Here is a 21,202-nt window from a genome sequence, read left to right on the forward strand (position 1 = left end):
AAGTATGACTTTATTACTTGATACACCTCTTCATCCTCTTGGGCATTTCGTCCAGTACAAAGTTCAAAACAGATATACTATAGTATATAGGAGGATTATCAGATGTTCGAGTGTGGTGAAGAAATATCAAGAAATTTAAACATCAAAAGACAAAAATGAAACAATGGAATATACAGGATGGGTTGTAACAATATTATGAAAAAGAAAGTTGCTACTCACCATATAGCAGGGATGCTGAGTTGCAGATAGGCCTGAGACTACAGTCATGTACGTGAGTTGTGTTTGTGCATGCATATGTGTGTGTGTGTGTGTGTGTGTGTGTGTGTGTGTGTGTCTACATCTATTCCTGACAAAGGCCTTAACGTCCAACAGCTATATATGTGACAGTCTTTTTGTTGTGCCTATTTGTGACTAAACAGCAAAAGAGGAGGATACCCCAATTGCCAACCACAGAGTTGGCAGTTCATTTTGGACGAGGCTCACATTTGCAATATGGCAGCTAAATGCTGCATAGTTGACACCATATGAAGAATAATCTACTTGGTGTGGAAGGCTACAATGTTAGTGAGAGTATATATGAATGTAAAAATGGCGAGGGGGGTGGGGGGAATGGCAGAAGCGGTTCACTGTCACTTCTGGTGAAATTCCTGTGCTAGCTGGGTTGGAGAGTAAATGAGTAGAAGTTCTGTATTTTCCAATGTATTACATTTAAAAATATGACTGAGGCGTGGTTAGAACTGAAAACTGACCGAGTTTGCGTTGTGACTATTGGATGGCACTACAAGTGCAGTGCCTTGGAGAACTTGTGACAAAACAACAAAAAAGACTTCTTGTGTGTTTGAATATCAGTATGTGAGATTTTTATCTGTTACAACAGAGCAGCATGCATTCTAAAGGAATTTTGGAAAAGAACTTTGAAGTAAACAGAACATTGTGTTGTTTATTTATGTTAGGGATTGAAAACACTTGGAGTCAAGATCGTACATTAACTCTTTTTTATTTGGATTTATTATTAATTTAGGCTATCAATTTGGCCATCTTCAGATCTAATACATAAAACAGATTTTTTCTCATGTCAGCAGCATACAATGGCTTACAGAACTGCACATAATATTGTAGCAGAATTCATGAGTATATACAAAATTAGTTACAGAATACACAACATAAAGAATTCTTGATTATTGTTAGTGCCATTACAACTTCACACAACATTAAAATCTTTCCTAAAATGACAACATCCATTCATAACATAATTAAAAACAGCTTTTCATTGCTAGTGGCCAGTGTAATTGAACAATATCATAAAACTGAAAATATACATTAATATAGAGAAGAGGCCACAATTCTCATCAACAGATGAGTATACTATGAATACACTGAACATTGTGTTTCTTGTACTTTGTAATGGACTTCATCCGCCATACTACTCACGTGTGTCATGTCACAGCATCTGATGATCTCTGCCATGTAATGATGTAAATACTGATTGCATCAATTGGCAAGTTGTAACAGAATAACACCTTTGGTAAGATATCTTTTACATTTAGTCATTTTAGTGGATAGTTCTTTATGCAAATAATGTTTTATTTTCACTGCCTCTTCTCTACATTAATATATATTTTCAGTCTTAAGAGCATTGTTCAATTACATTGGCCACAAATGATGAAAAGTTGTTTTTAATAATGTAATGTATGTATGTTGTCCTTCTGAGAAAGATATTAATGAAGCTGTAATGTCACCAATACTAATTAAGAATGTTTAATGTAAGTACTCTGTAATTTATTTGCATATGTATTCTTGAAACCTGCTGCAACATTATATGCAGTTCTGTAAGCGGTTGTATGTTGCCAACAAGAGAAAAAACCTATTTTATACCTTAGTTCTGAAGATGGCTGTTTGTTAGCCAAATTACTGATCAGTCAAAATAAAGGAGATCTCATGTGTGATCTTGACTTCAAGTGTTTTCAGTGCCTAACATACTTACCTACTTACTTACTCACTGGTCGAGAGTCCATTGCCGCAGCAACATATTTTCACCATCTGTCCCTGTCTTGGGCTATTTCCTTCCATTCACCTTCAATACCTAGGCTCCTCAAATCAGCCTTCACATTGTCCTCCCATCTATGCCTTGGCCTCCCCACAGGACGTTTTCCTTCTAAGTGCCCTACCAGTACTCTGCGCGCTGCCCTGCCCTCATCCATTCAAGCTATGTGACCCGCCCATCGCAGCCTATGTGATTTAATAATACTGATTATGTCAGGGCTTGAATAGAGTTCTTGAACCTCTTGGTTATGCAGTTTTTGCCACTCTCCGCTAATGTCATCCCTTTTTGCTCCAAAAATTTTCCGCAAAATTTTGTTTTCAAATACTCGAAATGGCTTTTCATTTTGCACAGTGAGAGACCAAGTCTCACACCCATACAGCATAAGTGGTAGAATACTAGTTTTGTGTATTCTAATCTTTAAATTCCTAGACAATATCTGTGATGAAAGTAATCTATTCAGTGAGAAGTAGCACGCATTTCCCACCCGTAATCTCTTCTTCAGTTCGGATTCAATCTCATTTCTCGAAGTGATGTCCATGCATAGATACTTAAATGTGTTCACTTTTTCAAACTGCATGTCTCCAACTCTTAACATTTCCTGGTCTACTGCTGTTGGCATTCTGTTAGTAACCAGGTATTTAGTTTTGTCTTCACTTACCCTTAGACCTACATCTTCACTAGCCTTGATTAACGCATTCACATTTGCTGTTACAGATTCTTTCCTATGACTAATGATGTTTAGATCATCTGCATACCCTAATATCTTAATATTTCCATTTAACTCCACACCCTCTGAATTATCTGCTGCCATTCGTACAATATATTCTAGGACTAAATTAAAAAGCAGCGGAGACAGGGCATCTCCCTGCTTAAGACCGTTCTTTATTACAAATTATTCTGACTCCAATTTCCCCACGAGTACTCTACCTTTTGTGTTTTTCAAACTCACTTCTATAAGTCTAACATACTTCTTTAGTATTCCAAGTTCCAAGAGAATTCTGTACAATTTTGATTGAAATACTGAATCATATGGTTTTGTAAAATCTATGAAAAGATTATGAACTGGTTTATTGTATTCCCATTTCTTTTCCAAAATTTGATACAGAGTGAATATTTGGTCTATAGTTGCTCTGTTCCTCTGAAAGCCGGCTTGGTAATCCCCCACAATTTCATCTGCATATGGTGTAAGTCTGCTTAGTAGAATATTCGAGAAAATTTGGGAACATACTGGTAATAGCGATATCCATCTATAATTACTACAATTCATTTCGTCACCTTTCTTAAAAACTGGGATCAGAATCGACTCCTGCCACTCTTCAGGTATCATCTCTGAGTTCCACACTTTAGTTATCACTTTGTGAACTACTTCCACCAATTTCTGTCCCCCATTTTTAACTAATTCTGCAGTTATGCAATCTGATCCTGGTGCTTTATGGTTTTTCAATTTGTTGATTGTACCTCTTACTTCCTTTAACATTGGCTCAGGTATCTGGGGTTCTGCTGTATGTATTTCGTACGCCTGCTCATTTCCTGCTTCCTGGTGCACATTTAATAGGTGCTCAAAATACGCCCTCCATTTACTTAATATAGCACTGGGGTCAGTCAGTATTCCCCCAGCATCCCCTCGAAGTGCATTTGTCCTAGCCTTGAAGTCCATCCTATACCAATTTATGTCTAGGTAAAGTTCCCTAATGTTTTTTGTTTTACTGTTTGTTTCCATTTTTGTAATTTGATTGTTCAAATAATCCCTCTTCTTTGCTTGTAGCCTACGGCCAACTTCCCTTCTCAAGTTCAAGAACTCCTCTCATTTTCTGTCTCCCTTTCTATCCCAATCTAATTGTGCTTTTCTTCTTTCCACTACCAATTTCTTGCATTCCTCATCAAACCATGGTTTCCTCCTGTTCTTCTTAATTGTACCTATTGTGGCCTTCACTGCCTTTTTGATATTATTCCTCACAGTGATCCACTGTTTATTTACATCCGCATCTTGATCTTCGTGTGTCCTGAGAGCATCAAACCTATTTGAAATTTCTATCATGTACCTTCTTCTACAGCTTTCATCATTTAGCTTGTCAGTGTCGAACCCAACAAGTTCTGCACTGTGACACCTTGATGTTGCTGTAGATAGCCGTTGGTGAACTTTGGCAACTACAAGAAAATGATCAGAATCACAGTCTGCTCCCCTGAAAGTCCTAACATTTTCTGTACTAGTGTGCCATCTCCGATCTACAAGAACATGATCAATTTGGTTTCAGGTGTGTCCATCCGGAGAGACCCAGGTTGCTTTATGAATGTCCTTCCTTTTGAAATATGTGCTCTGAACAATCACGTCTTTTGAAACAGCAAAATTAACCACCCTTGTGCCATTATCATTTGAAATATTATGCAAACTTTCTTTTCCAATTGTAGGCTGGAATGCTTCCTCCTTCCCTATCTTTGCATTAAAATCACCTATGATTAATTTTGTATCATATGAGGAGAACTCATCCCATAGTTGATCTAGTTCTTCATAAAAGCTGTCTTTAACAACCTCTTCAGTGTCTTCAGTTGGTGTGTGTACATTAATTACTGCTAGTCTATTCCACCTGCCGGACAATACTATAACTGATAGTCGGTCACTAATGAACCTTATATCTCTGATTGCATGAAGCACTTTTCCCTGTACTGTGAAACCTGTTCCGAAACTGTGAGCTTCCGAACCTCCATAGAAAAATGTATAGTTACCCCTCTTTATGCTACCCTCCCCATGCCACCGAGTTTCTTGAATAGCTGTAATGTCTACATTGTATCTATCTAATTCATCTAATAATGTCTGGAATGTTCCTGGCCTGTTCAGACTTGTAACGTTCCATGTTCCCAACCTGAAAGTTCCTTTCGGCCTGAATCTCTTCGAAGTAGGTTCCGCCCGGAGATCCGAGTGGGAACCTAGTTTACCTCCGGAATATTTTACTTCAAAGGGACCCATGCCCATTAATGTTGCTGATTCTTGATGAGTAGATTTGGTAGTAGGAGAAGTGCCTAACATAAAGAAAAAAATTACTACATGTCGTGTGTCTCCTTATTAACAACATCAATACACTTGCGAGCATTCTGTGTTGGTATTGACAATTTAAGGACACTGGTTGCCTCTATAAACTTAAAAGTACAAACTGATCAAGAGTGCCAAGTGCAACCATGAAGAAGGTGAGGGAAAGTTTCATACACAGTCCAAAAAAAGTCAACTGTTCATGCAAGCCACATGCTTGGATTACCACAGCACACTCTGTGGAAGATCTTACAATGGCACTTATATTTAAAATCATACTGCTTGGAACTCATGTGACAATTAAAAATGGAATATTATGGCCAGCACCTTTATCTTTGGATCACAATGCTGGAAGCACTTGAGGATGAACATTTCACCTCCAAGCTGATATTCAGCAAAGGAAGTAACATTTCATTTATCTGTAAAGGTTAATTACAACAATGTGAAAGTATGGGCCACTTAGAACCTTCATGAAATTGTGGTGCATGAACAAGATTTGTCAAAGGCTACTGTTTTCTATGCTGTGTCACAGGTGAAGCTGTATGGACCAACTTTCTTCTGTCAGAATACTATGATGGGCACCTCTTACCTTGATATGTTGCAGTTCTGTTGTTTCCAACAACTGACTGCTGATGATGAGAATTGCATATTTCAATACAGTAGGGCACTGCCTCACTTGAGCATCAATTTTTGTCTCTACCTAAATGATGAACACGTGCATCACTGTTTTTGGTGTAGTGGTAGAGATGATGTGACTCTGTTCTCTTGGCCACACAGGTCACCTAACATGATACCTTGTGACTTTGTCCTTTGGGGGTACATTGAAGACCATGATTATCTATCACCACTGTGAAGAACACTAGAACAGTTCAGAGAATGTATCTGCTGCTGCTTTGACCACTGACAGGATGTTGTTACATGAGGTATGGAACTAACTTGACTACTGTTTGGATGTGTGTTGTGTGACATTTGTAGAGTGCAAAATATGAACTTGGTGGATTTACAGCTTTGTCTGTGCATCAGTCATATTTGTACATGTTGGGAAATATAGAGCTCTGAAAATGAATTAATCATTTTAGTAGCCTGTATTTAGGCAAACAATCATGCTGTCAACATTACTTGCACTGATCAGTTGACCAACTGGGGACAAATGTATAATATTTACATCTTACTCCCACCCATACAATTCTCTACTCTCTATTTATTTCATTATTGTTTAATAATACAGTGGTGTAGCTCATATTATGTAAGTTTATTTTCTTGTTGTTTAAATAAACTAAGATTAAGCTATGATTTTAAACGTACATGACTCACTTTGGCAACATAAATGAAGCTATCCTATTCATGTGTACAAAGTGCGCTGCATGCCCACTCATGTTATGAAAAATGGTGCACCTGCTCAAGGGTTAATAAAAGACATTTAAGGTCCCATGCACTGGGACATTAGGTCCTTTGACTTCTACAACTTTACAGGCTCCATGCCATTGGCTATCTAATTTTTTCAAACGTCTTTGATGTTCACTTTTGTCATCCAATAATACCTTGTCCTCTGGTTTAACGTGTTTGGGATTCTGTGTTTTGTCATACTGTTCTTTGCTCTTTACTATACGTCATAAATTATTTTCTCTGGCTCTTTGATGTAAACAGTGCATTGGTTGTTTCATCTCTGTAACATAATCATCACAACTGTTTAAGACTTCTGCAGGATCTATTTGAAAACTGCTGGGAACATTTCATTGTCTCCCGAATAATAATTCATTGGGAGTAAATCCTGTCAAACAATGAGTAGTTATGTTGTATATTAATACAGCATATAGGATCCAGGTATCCCAATCTCCTGTGCATGATTTACATAATGTCACAGTGATATCTTTCAAGTGATCCAGTCATCTGAGGAGAGTATGCTGTATTCTGAATTTTATCAACATGCAATAATTTGAATACATGTTGTGTCTGTTCTTTCAGACACGCGGGTGTGGGGGCTCATATTGGTGTGGTTCCTGTTGATTATCTCAGTAGGTGGGACTATACCAGGCACGGCCTACATCTCAACAGGAAAGGGAAGGGGAAACTGGTTGGGGTAATAGCAGGAAATTTAAGGGGGGGAGGCACTGCCATGAATGGTAAAATACCAGTGGTTACAGGTGTTGGAGCAGCACCTTTTTTAGGATAGGTAAAACAGAAAGATGTCAAGTTCTACGAGAGGTCAGGATTGAAACAAATCTTCAGTTTAGGAAAGAAATTAAACAGCACAATTCTAGCACATTTGATCACCAATCACAGCTATCAATTATAAATTTTCACCAATCACCAGAAATTTTATCTCCACCAAGTTGTATCTCAGTCCTCGGTAATTGCATTGATGAATTAAAGTCACCCAACCCAGTTGACATAATCTGCCTCTCTGAACACCATGTGACCACTGGTATAGGAACTAGGCCTAAGCACAATGAGAAACTCAGACAGGAGAGTACTGCAAATGTTAGAACAAGGAAAGGTTCTCATAAAAGTATAATTAAAAATAATGTAAGTATATTTCATCAAAATATTGGGAGTTTAAAGAATAAAGTAGATGAGCTTCTGGTTTGTTTAGAAGATTTAGAAGCTGAGAATGAAATAGATATACTATGCCTGTCTGAGCATCACATTGTTACTGATGTGGATAAGGTAAATGTAAGTGGATATAAGCTCTCTGCACATGTAATGAGAGAAAATATGGAGAAAGGAGGAGTTGCCATATATGTCAAAAGTTATCATTGTGCAAAAAGTATAGAAACAAAAAAGTTTTGTGTAGAGAAACATATAGAAGCATGTGCCTGTGAGCTTAAATTAAATAAAGGCACATTTATAATTGTAACTGTATATAGGTCCCCATCAGGAAATTTTCATCTATTTCTGAAAAATTTGGACTCCTTGTTGTGCTATCTGTCAGACAGGGGGAAGCAAATTATTATTTGTGGGGACTTCAATGTAGATTCTCTGAAAGAGGGTAATAGGAAAAATGACCTTGAAGTATTACTCGGTTCTTTCAATTTGACACCCGTTATTGATTTTCCTACTCGGGTGGTAAAGGATAGCAGCTCACTGATAGATAACTTCTTTATAGACCAAGATTAGTTTAACCAGATAAATGCTCAGCCTGTTGAGAATGGTCTTTCTGATCATGGTGCACAGCTAGTTACAATATATGACATAGCTCCATTCAGCAATACTAAACAGTCCTCCAAAGTAGTACGTTCAGTCAACGATTTAACAATTGCAAATTTCAGGGAAAGCCTACAGCAGTTAGACTGGGATGAGGTGTACCGTGAACCTGATGCCAATTTAAAATATAATTTATTTCATGACATTTTTGTAAATGCATTTGAAAACTGCTTCCCCAAGAAAATAGTTAAATATACTCGTAAGAAACCTTGTAACAAACCATGGCTTACTAAGGGTGTAAAAATATCTTGTAACTGGAAAAGGGAAATGTATCTAACAGCAAGAAAGAGTAGTGACCCAGAAACTATCAAAAATTATAAAAACTACTGTGTTATATTAAGAAAAGTTATTAAAAAATCCAGGAGTATGTGTATCATGTCTGAAATCAGCAACTCTGATAATAAAATTAAAACAATTTGGAATATTATTAAAAGAGAAACAGGTCAACCAAGAGCAGAGGAAGACAGTATTACCATCAAATTGAATGAAAACTTTACGAACAAAAAGTCAAAAGTTGAAAATATTTTTAATAATCATTTTCTAAATGTTGTGGATATAGTAGGATCCAGGTGTTCATTAGAAGATGCTAGGCTGTTAATGGAAGAGGCCATACCTATGCAATTTGATACAATTGAAATCTCACCCACTTCTCCCTCTGAAATTAGGAAAATAATAAACTTGCTTAAAAGCAAAAACTCACATGGAATTGATGGCATTTCCAGCAAAATACTAAAAGCTTGTTCTCAACAGATAAGTAAGATTCTCAGCCACCTGTGTAATAGCTCTCTGGAACAGGGCATTTTCCCTGATAGACTGAAATATGCTATTGTTATACCTTTGCATAAAAAGGGGGATAGATCTGATGTCAACAATTACCGTCCAGTCTCCCTTCTAACAGCTTTATCCAAAATTTTTGAGAAAGTAATGTATTCAAGAGTAGCTTCACATATCTGTAAAAATGAAGTACTAACGAAATGTCAGTTTGGTTTCCAGAAAGGTTTTTCAACAGAAAATGCCATATATGCTTTCACCAGTCAAATTTTGAATGATCTGAATAACCGAACACCACCCATTGGGATGTTTTGTGATCTCTCAAAGGCTTTTGATTGTGTAAATCATGAAATTCTGCTAGACAAGCTCAAGTATTGTGGCATGAGTGGGACAGTGCACAAATGGTTTAATTCGTACCTAACTGGAAGAGTGCAGAAAGTTGAAATAAGTAGTTCTCGTAACATGCAAAGATCAGCACATTCCTCAAACTGGGGAACTATCAAGAATGGGGTTCCACAAGGGTCAGTCTTGGGTCCTTTGTTGTTCTTATTATATATTAATGACTTGCCATTCTATATTCATGACGAGGCAAAGTTAGTTCTCTTTGCTGATGATACAAGTATAGTAATCACACCTGACAAACAAGAATTAACTGATGAAATTGTCAATACTGTCTTTCAGAAAATTACTAAGTGGTTCCTTGTAAACGGACTCTCACTGAATTTTGATAAGACACAGTACATACAGTTCCGTACAGGGAATGGTATGACGCCATTAATAAATATAGACCTTAATCAGAAGCATATAGCTAAGGTAGAATATTCCAAATTTTTAGGTGTGTCCATTGATGAGAGATTAAATTGGAAGAAACACATTGATGATCTGCTGAAATGTTTGAGTTCAGCTACTTATGCAATAAGGGTCATTGCAAATTTTGGTGATAAACATCTTAGTAAATTAGCTTACTACGCCTATTTTCACTCATTGCTTTCATATGGCATCATATTTTGGGGGAATTCATCACTGAGGAATAAAGAATTTATTGCACAAAAGCGTGTAATCAGAATAACAGCTGGAGTCCACCCAAGATCATCCTGCAGACATTTACTTAAGGATCTAGGGATATTCACAGTAGCTTCTCAGTATATATACTCTCTTATGAAATTTGTTATTAACAACCAAACCCAATTCAAAAGTAATAGCAGTGTGCATAACTACAATACTAGGAGAAAGGATGATCTTCACTATTCAAGATTAAATCTAACTTTGGCACAGAAAGGGGTGAATTATACTGGCACTAAAGTCTTTGGTCATTTACCAAATAGTATCAAAAGTCTGACAGATAACCAACAAGTATTTAAGAAGAAATTAAAAGAATTTCTGAATGACAACTCTTCTACTCCATAGAGGAATTTTTAGGTATAAATTAAGAAAAAAAAAATATTTAAAAAATAAAAAAAAATAAAAATAAAAAAGAAAAACAAAAAACACAAAAAAATAAAGTTGTTATATTAACTTAAGTATGTTGTTAAATTAACCTAATTATGTCATGTATTAGAAAATTCGACTCGTTCCACATCATTACGAAATATCGTATTCATGATCCATGGAACTAGTATTAATCTAATCTAATCTAATCTAATCATGTCCAAAAGAACAGACAAAAATCTGATCCTGCAGCCACTATGGATCAAGACACAAAGGAAATGAAAACTATAGCTGCCAGTGAGCATTGGTTTATACCAATGGGCCCATCTGAAAATTTGTGTTGGAGCTGGATTTGAACCAAAGTCTCCTGCTTACTTGTCTGAAAGACAGATGCCACATATACATAATTATGGCAATGACAGCCAATGATACCTTCAGTGCAGATGCACACCAAGTCCAAACTCTTACAGAAATTGGTGAAGTGCCACAAGTAATGGGACCAATGAGCAGGGGCACGACATCAGTAACGTGTGGCATAAGTTGAGAATTTGGTTCTGAGAGGCAAGGTGTGTCAGTGTAGTCTGTGTGGACATGATGACTACTGTGTTTGGATGGCATAGTGGTCAGCACAACTGCCTAGTAAGTGGAGACCCAGATCGGAGTTCTGTTCCTGCACAAATTTTCAACTTGCCCTATTGGTATTAATCAATGCCCACTGGCAGCTAACATCTTCAATTTCTTTGTGCCTATTCATTGTGTCACTAACAAAGTTACTCCACACATCACTTACCAATAGTTGGGGTATTCCAAATTTTAATACTATCTTTTCTATGAATAACCTTGCTACTGTATCCACATCATTGTTCTCAATAGGTTCAGTAACAACAAATTTCATTATGCATCTTGGAAAGTTAAAAAGTATTTATTGCCTTGTTGTAACTGATTCAATAGGCCAACAGTATCTATAACACATCTCTCAAAAAAATGTTGTGGTGTGGTGATTATTGCTCAGGGCATGTTTATGTGGGTTCTCACAGCTTATTTATCTGACAACTTTCACAACAATGTATGTAATCTGCAATGTCAGCTTTCATACCTTCCTACATGTAATATCTCTTGATTCCCCTCTATTGGTGAATTGTTGTAAAGTTTTAATATTGCTAAGTTGTCCTCAGTATCCAGTTTAGTCCAGATTAGCTGCTGACTTACACTCAGCTGTATCTCATCATGTCACTATCTCCTCTCTGATAAACAGACTTGTTTCACTCATGCCATCCACCATAACTAGAATACCAGAAGAGCTGTTACCCATGTTTGTCATTAATGGATGAAGGTCACCATTCTCAGGTGCCTTGATTGTGTCCTTCTTTTCTGTGTTTATCATTTTGACTGTACAAATGTCCTGTATCCCTGACAGAGTATCTGCCACTTGATTTCATTTCCCACTCTTATACAAGATCTGGTAATTGTATTCCTCTAGTTTTAGATGATACTTCATAAATCCTGATGAATGGTCAGATATGTTACTGGTTATGGTTTATGATCTGTGCGTGTTTAAAGCCAATCTCTCTTTCTGTCTTGTCCTCTACATGATTTGTTCTTGTGTGTGTTCATCCCCTGCAAGCTTGGCCACATTTTTCACTCTTAGCTGCTACCTCACATGGTCATCAGCAGTACTTTCCCAGCTACTTGGATTAATACTGGCCTTGGTCAGATCTCTTCTGCAGACATCCTTGAAGTGAAGGTGTGGCCTTCCTACTGGCCTAACACCATCGATACAGTACTCAATACAGCATTTTTTATTTTTTTATTTTTTTTTCGGTATCTGCTCAGGATTCATGTGCCTGACGTGTTCCAGCCTCCTTAGACGCTGGTGGTTCAGTAATGCAAGAATACTAGTTGTGCTTGTGAGGCATTGGTGTTGGGTACTCTATCCCTCCAAGAGATCTGAAGGATGCTCCAGAGCCAGCAGAGATTAAAGCTGTTCAGTTCTGACTTATACTTAGTAAGAAATGTCCATGTCTCACAGCTGCAGAGAAGTGTGCTGATAACACATGAGTTGTATACATGTAAGTCCATTTTTATTGTGAACAGTCAATTGTTCCATACCCTGTTTTCCAGTCCAGCCTTGGCAGATGATGCTTTTGCAATTCTGTTAATAACTTCAGTTTCCATAGACAAGTTGCTACATATTGTAGATATCAAGCAAGTAAAGTCATCAACTATTTGTGGAGAACTGCCATCAATGCTGATAGGTGGAAGGTTGGTGGTGCCCTGTGCCATGATCTTAATCTTTTGAGGCTGATGGTAAGAGTGAATGTTTGACATCCTAGGGATAATTTGTTAATTAGATACTGCAGCTCTTCCTTGTTTGCTTGTTTGACTGCATATAACAAATCATGAATAACAACTTTATTTTCTTTGGTCTTTCCTTGAGGCTGGCAATGCTGAAAAGATTTCCATCAGACCTAGTACATAAATATACTCCCTCCTCACAGTCTTCAAAGGCAAAGCTCAGCAGAAAGGAGTTGTATAGAGTAGGAGTTAACACACACCCCTGCTTTACATCATTATTAACAGGGAGAGCTTCAATGTTTTACTTTAGAAGCAGACTGTTTCTTGCATTTTCTCATGGAGAGAGACAGTTATTTGTTGTGGTTTATGTGGGCATCCACTCTTCTGCAGCAACCTGAAGAACCCATTTCTGCTCACCAAATCAGATAGTTTAATAAAATCAATAGAAGCAATATAAAGTGACCTCTGCTGCTCATGGCACTTCTCTTGCAGTTGTCATAGAAAGATCATCATATCCACAGTTGATCAGCCAGATCTGAAGCCGCATTGTGATTCTCAGTAGATACTGGAAGCTAGGATTTGTAATTACATTAGGCTGACTCTTGCATATGCCTTCCTAGCTACACTTGGCACTGAAATGTCTTGGTAATTGTTGCAGTCACTTCTGTCCCCTTTCTGTTTATGCATATTCCGTGGGACATAACCTAGTTCCCATCTGGTTGTGAGAAATGACTATAGGTGCTTGAGAAGGACAGACTCATTATGCTTAATAACATCTGCAGGGATTCCTCCTCTTGGAGTCTTTCCATTAGCAAGGGAATCTAGTGCTCTATTGAGTTCTTTGCTAGTAGGCATTGCATCTAATTCTTCCATAACTGGCATTTGTTTAATGATGTCACGTGAATCCTTGCTAACCTCATTATCAGCTGCATACAGCTCAAGGTACTGTTCAACACAGCATTCCATTTTCTTGCTTTCATCAACCTCAGAGGAGCCATTTTTCTGACAGCTGCACCAGTGTGTTTCTTCATACCATCATGCATTGCCTTAGTGTCCCCAGAACAGGCCGCTTCTTGTAAACCTGAACATAAATTCAGTTATTTGCACATTCGTTATTGTATAATATTTTATCACCCAACATGCAGCTAACATCTCTCATTCAGTTGTTCTATATGACTGTTCGCCTTTCAAAATATGGTTCAAATGGCTCTGAGCACTATGGGACTTAATATCTATGGTCATCAGTCCCCTCTGTTCGCCTTTACTCAAAGTTCTAGGTGCATAAGCCACTGCTAAGTGTGTGCCTATCATACCTTGACAGTGGGGCTCCAACTAGTGTCTGTCATGACTATGGACTCTTTTTAAAAATCTGGATATTGTAGGATTGAATGTTTAACGGTTTCTCTTTTAATCAGTGAAATGCATTTTCCTGCTCAATATTCCAGCTGTAAGGCACCCTGTTCTTCAATAATTCACATAGCAGCTCAGCAGTTTGCCGAAGTTACTGATAAATTTCCAGTAGTATGCTGTTAAGCCTATGAAAGCTTTTAATTGGGCGATAGGCTTTGGTTGAGGGTATTCATATAATGCTTTCACTTTCTTTGGATCAGACTACAATACTCGTGCTGTCAATGAATGATCTAAAAAGGTAACTTTTTTCCTTAAAAATTCACATTTGTCCACTCCTAGTTTTAGATTATGGCAATAAAGGCATCTGAACACTTCTTCCAATAAGCTGTTGTGTTCTTCAAAAGCTGATCCAAATACTATTATGTCCTCTAAATGTATAATGGCCTTTTCTCCTTGAAACCCTGTTAATATAGAGTTCATTAATTTCCGAACATACTAGGAGTTGCTTTTAATACCATTGGCATTCATTTGTATTTGAAGTAGCCATATGGCATATTTAACGCTGTTTTTTGTCTATTGTTTATATCTAGGAATACCTGATAGTATCCCTTCAGTTGGGACACACATTTTATTAGGCTTCAACACTGTTCAGCTGATATTGTTATCACCAAGTTTTTCTCCATATTTTTAAATATATTTTAGACTAACATCCCTCTGAAAAAATGTACAGTGAATATTAGTAGTAATTACAAGAAAAGGAAAACGAAGGAATGGTATACTCCACAGTTATGGACACTGAAAAATACTGTTATGCTGTATTCTAGTCTGTACAAAACCAGTAAATCAGAACTGTATAAAGAAGTGTATGCTAAAGCCAAATACAAGTATAGGAAGGCAATAAATGAAGCAAAGAAACTGAGAAACACAGTAAACATTGAAAAATCTAACAATAAATGCAAAAAGGCCTGGAGTGTAATAAACTCCATTGCTCACACTAAACACAAAGAGGAAATTGCCATTATGCCAGAAGAATTTAATAAATATTGCATTCAGTCCATAGAAGAAATTAGTAGCTCAATAAACAAACCCCCTGAAGATGCACTTAGTATTATGGACAGCCGCTTTGAAAATCTTCCCCCAAGCACCTTCACTTTCACAGAAGTTAGCCCAAATAATATCCTAAAAATAGTGAAAATTTTCAAACCATCAGTTAGTTTTGATTACTATGATATGTCATGTAATTTGTTGAAAGATGTTATTGATTGTGTGATTTATCCCTTAACTATTTGTATTAACAAATGCCTAGTTGAAAGTAAGTTCCCTGACATACTATAATTTTCTACAGTTGTGCCCATATATAAAAAAGCGGAAAAGAACTGTCCAGCTAGTTACAGGCCTATATCCATAACCCCAGTTTTTTCAAAAATTTAGAAACAATTATGTATGGGCAAGTTATTGTCTACTTGGGTAAACTAAATATAATTAGTGATAAACAGATTGGATTTAGGAAAGGTAAATCCACAATGGATGCAATGGACTCCCTCATAAAATTAGTTCTAGATGTGTTCGAGGCTAGGGAATATGCCCAGGTTACATTTTGTGACCTGGGCAGAGCCTTTGACTGTGTAGAGCATGACACTGTGCCGAATAAGCTAGTTTACTATGGTTTGGTGACAACAGTATAACTATGTTCAGATTTTTTCTAGAGAACCATCAACAAGTTGTGCACATTGGTAGGGAGAAATCAAATTTGGTTAATGTTAGGTATGGAGTGCCTCAAGGGTTGGTGCTTGGACCTTTACTGTTTATACTAATGATTAATGACCTGCCCTTGTTCATAAATTCTCACACAATATTGTATGCTGATGACACAACTTTTCTATTTTTCACTGCCCCTCCCACGTCTGTTATGTACGATTCATTTAGCTTTTCACTCTTATTAACTCATGTATGATGTTAAGTAGTAATCTCTGCTTGAATATTACCCTGTCTTCCACTTTTAAGCTCTCAGGTTTTCAAATCTCGTCTGATGCAGTCCCCAACACTCAGTCTTTCCTTCTCATTCTGTATGGTATGTCTCCCTTGACCCGTGGTTCTGAGTGATGTTCCGGAAATCTACCCCATTTCCTAGACCTCTCTATTCCTTTTTCTTCACCCCTCTTCCTTCCCCTTCAACCCCTCTGCCTGAAGAAGGAGCCACTGGCTCCGAAAGCTTCCAATTACAACCATCCTTTATGTGTGTGTTCTGCCGCTGCTTGAAGAGTAGATTTTTTATCCGTCCTATTAAATAATTTTGTTACTAATTGATCATTTTTGTTGTTATAAGAACTTTGTAGATTATTTTTAATCTGACATATTCATTTTTATTTGCACAGTCTACCATTAATACAATACCTGGTGAGGCATAACATGACTGTATCATTACACCTGCCTTTAGCTTCCCTAATCTCAAGGCTTTTTATCTAACCATAGCATATTGTCTTCATTGATTACAGGTAAAGGACTATCGTGATTTTACATTTTTACAGGGTGCAAGGTTTTTTACAAGGTGCAGGATGCCTAGGTGTATTGCATTGTGTGCACCATATCAGTTTCATCCTGTCTGCTCTTGACCTGTTTCCCTTATCCAGCAATTCTTTAAAAGATTTTTGTTTTGGCACTGCCTGAATCATCCTTACATGCTTTTCTATTTGGCAGTCTTTCGCTTCATATCCTCTTTTTCCATAGTTGTAACATTTCAATGTGGTCTTCTTTATAGTCCCATAACTACTTGCACTATTTATTACCCATAGGATTTTCTTTAGCAGAAGATATTACACTTTCTTCTGCAGCTGCTATATCAATGGCTTCAGTGAGTATTATAGTTTCTCCTCTTGATTGAATTACTGTTTTAATTTGATCATCATACAACCCCTGTATGAAGATCCTTTAACCAATTTGCCTATCAGAGCATTACTGCCAGAAATTTCATAGACCTCCATGACTCCTGGCTTCTCTGAAATGGTATTGCAACATATGAACTAGGGATCCCCAATGGACTATGGTTTCCCTACATTCTTGTCTACTAGCAAACATTTGGCAAGTGTAGAAGTCAATGGTGCATCTGCATTCCTAATTCTCAACCAGAATAGCACAAACAGTAGGATAGGAGTCTGACAGGTTTCTTATACGGATTTTACGTCTAGGTGGACCTATGATTCTAACTTTAATGAAACTCAGTAATAGTGCTAGTTATGTAGGTTCTACCAACTCAAAAATACTGTTGCAATAATTGTGAAATTCGTTTAACTGATCTTTCTTTCCTTAAAAACTCAAACTAATATACTGTCTGCTTTGTGAAAACTGCAATGCACTACCAATACTCTGTCCAGTTATCATTTTTGCTATCTCCTAAGCTTTCAGTTTATATGCTAAATCTTTTTTCACATTGTCCTGTGATGTCTTCTTTTGTGCCAGGGCATGTTTCCACACTATCACCTCTCGTACCACTGTTTGTCTCCCACACACTAATGGACTGTGTATTCATATGTCATTGGCTTCTTGTGAAGTTGAGCTAGCTCCACTCTGCATTGTCCACATTATCCTGAACTGCTTTGGGCTGTCCCACACTGTGTCATGCTACTACTCATATTTGGTACTTATGGGCTGCTCCATGCCACTCCACTCTGATACTCACTATTGTTCTTGGTCTACTTGCTTCCAGGGGTCATATCATTTCTTTCTCTTCCAAAGCCATCAATCAGGCTGAATGCTACAGAAATCTCTACCTCTGCCTGTTCTCCTAGCCCCTAGCTGTATTGGCCATGATGTTATCATTAAATGGAGGCTAAGCCCAGTCATCTGAATGCTGAACCTGACATAGAAAACATGTTTAGTAGTAATTGATGCCAGACTCACACAGAGTTATGGATGGCTGTAAATTGACAACAAACCTGAATGAGCAGGTGATCATGGGATTTGTTCGGCATGTCACTCAGAGTTTTCTAGCAAACCTTGGAGCTGAACAGTTGGGTATTTTAGCAAGCTAGGAAATTCGTTGATAAGGCAGTAATGTAGGAACATTAAACAAAGACTCAGATGCCTGAATATCCAGAGATGTAACGAAAGTTCAACTGACATCTATCTGAGAGGTGCATAACCATCTACAGCTGTTCCATCAGACAAGACCTAGTCCAAATTCTAAGTCATTACCCTGCAGCTGAGTATCACAGAGACTGTGTTGGAAGCTGATCATTGAGGAAGATCCCCTAGGCACTCTGTTGCTCATATTTATAGCCTTTGATGGCGTACTAGCTGCCACTCATATCTCACCACTCACGTAGCTGTTAATAATCAGCTGCATCCCAGGACACCACAGCAACTCATGCCATCCATACCCATCTTCATTTAATGTGGTGCAATTTTGTAGCAATAGTATGACACACGTGGCTACACCCATCTTTAGTTAATATGATGCAACTGTTTAGAAGCAGTACTGTGCAACTTTTTACTACATTTCCAACACAGAGAGGAGCAAAGGATGTGTTGCCGGAATAGTTCCCACCTGTGCAGTGCAGAAAATCTAATGTTGGTAAGAGGAATCCAGATGGTACAGGCTGTGAAGCAGTCATTGAAATGAAACACAGCATGTTGGGCAATATGTTGAGCAACTGGGTGGTCAAGCTTCATCTTGGCTACAGTCTGGAGGTGGCCATTCATGCAGACAAGCATGTCATTAGCTATCGTGCTCATGTAGAAAACAGCACAGTGGTTGCAACTTAGTTTGTAGATCCCATGACTGCTTTCACAAGTAGCCCTACCTTTGATGGGATAGGAGATGCCTGTGACAGGACTGGGATATTTGGCAGAGGGAGGATGTAATGGTTCAAATGGCTCTGAGCACTATGGGACTTAACATCTATGGTCATCAGTCCCCTAGAACTTAGAACTACTTAAACCCAACTAACCTAAGGACAGCACACAACACCCAGTCATCACGAGGCAGAGAAAATCCCTGACCCCGCTGGGAATCGAACCCGGGAACCCGGGCGTGGGAAGCGAGGATGCTACCGCACGACCACGAGCTGTGGACGGAGGATGTAATGGACAGGTCTTGCATCTAGGTCTATTGCAGGGATATGACCCATGAGGCAAGAGTTGCTGTAAATGCTGTTCCAACTCCAGAAGGGCAAGAGTTTCTATTACAGTTTCTGTCATCCTTCAACAGCAATTCCACCACCATTTGGGGAAGCTATCCCAGCTAATCTTGTTCTGCACTCACGTTGGATTACCTACATCCAAGAGAGACCCTACCACTATGATCCAGCACCACTGTCAACACCTCATAGGTCCCTGACCACACCTTGCTGACTTATTCTGCCTGCCATATCATCTACAACTTCCCCCATCTTCCATGAAGCAAACTGCTTCTGAACACCCATCCCTGAACACTGTTGTCAATCTTTCTGTCAAACTTTTGACCTCTGCAAAAGTCTCAGTACTTCCTAAAGGCCTCACCTTTAACCCCTAACCTATGACTAACCATGTTGGACTTGTAAAGACCCTTCTTTCCTTTACTCATTCTCTACTGTGGAAACATTTCTTTGCTGCACACTCCACTGACAACAGTCTGCCAAAGCTCCACACAGAACCTTGTTTAAAACAGTTTCAACATCCTTCTCACCATGATCCTACACCCCTTTATCTACCGGCAGCCTTTCAGGAATTGCTTACTTTTAACTTGGTCTCACCATCCTTTCCTAACTCCCTTCCCAATGAGTGCAACGTCACTCCTATGAAACACACAGCTATTTGTAATCTGAAAACCAATCCAGACCTTATCATCTTTCCAGTAGACAAAGGCTCCATCACAGTGGACATGGATCATAGTGACTGTGTGGTTGTTGGTCTCTGACAACTTTCTGACACCTCTGCACATAAAACTTATATCCATGGTTCCATCCCAGAAGTCCAAAAGAATCTCCAGCAACTCCTCAGTGCCTATGTCCACCCACATACCTGACACCTGAATCTATCTCCCTCTTCATACCAGCAATCCTACCTTTTACCTACTGCCCAAGTTCTGCATACCCAACCCCACAGGTCACCTTACTGGTAGTGCCCTTGTGGCTACATACAGGTACAATGCTCCCACAAAACAAACCTCTGCCTTTGTTGACAAAAACATCCTACCTATTGTCCATCACCTTGCATCTTACATTCAAGACACTGTTCTCTTCGTTCATCACCTTTCCATAGTTCCTGTCTCATTACTTCCAGACTCCTTGTTGTTCACTGTTCATGCAATGTATCTAGACACCAACATCCCCCATGCCCATGCAGCAATGGAACATTACATTCCACAAAGTCCTCCTGATACCAAACCCACCACCACTTTCCTAATCCACCTGGCCCATAATTGCTTAACCTTCAAAGGTCAAATCTATAAACAGATCCATGGTGATGCCGTGGGTGCTTACATGGCACCTTCCTGTGCCAACTTATAGGCAATCTGGATGGGTCATTTCTATCCAGTCAATGCCTAGAACCTCCTGTCTGGTTCAGATTCATTGACAACATTTTCATGATCTGGACTCATGATAGGGACAACATTTGCTCTTTCCTCTATAACTTCAACATCTATTCCCAGATCAGCTTCACTTGGTCCATCTCAACTCAGTAAACTGCCTTGTTAGATGTTGTTCTCCACCTCATAGATGGCTCCTTGCATGTATCTGTTAATATTATACACACTAACCACCATCAGTATCTATAATTTAACTGAAGGTTCCTACTCCATGTCAAAAAGTCTCTTCCTTAACAGCCTTGCCACTCATAGATGCCACTTCTGCAGTGGAAAGCAGGAGTTTTTGAAATTACTAATAACCTTACTAGATCCTTTATTGACAGGCAGTATGCTATCTAGCTCAGCCATAAATAGATCTTCCCTACTGTCTCCTCCTCTGACACCATTAAACCCGTTAACACTAGGGACACCCACACTAGAAAACTACCTGGGAGGACCACTATCAGTCATTTTGACCATTGATGTTCACCTTTTTTGTTTTCAAGTTTATTTCTTAAATTAATTCAGTACGGTGTCTTTA

General features: G+C 38.4%; 1 protein-coding gene across 1 annotated transcript in view; it reads left to right on the forward strand.

Moving 5' to 3' along the window:
• The window catches only part of LOC124711819 (odorant-binding protein 59a), a 195,121-nt gene that overhangs the window by 71,136 nt on the left and 102,783 nt on the right, over positions 1-21,202 (forward strand). The window lies entirely within an intron of this gene.

Source organism: Schistocerca piceifrons, chromosome 8 (assembly GCF_021461385.2).
Source record: "Schistocerca piceifrons isolate TAMUIC-IGC-003096 chromosome 8, iqSchPice1.1, whole genome shotgun sequence".
NCBI classification, from domain to species: Eukaryota; Metazoa; Arthropoda; class Insecta; order Orthoptera; family Acrididae; genus Schistocerca; species Schistocerca piceifrons.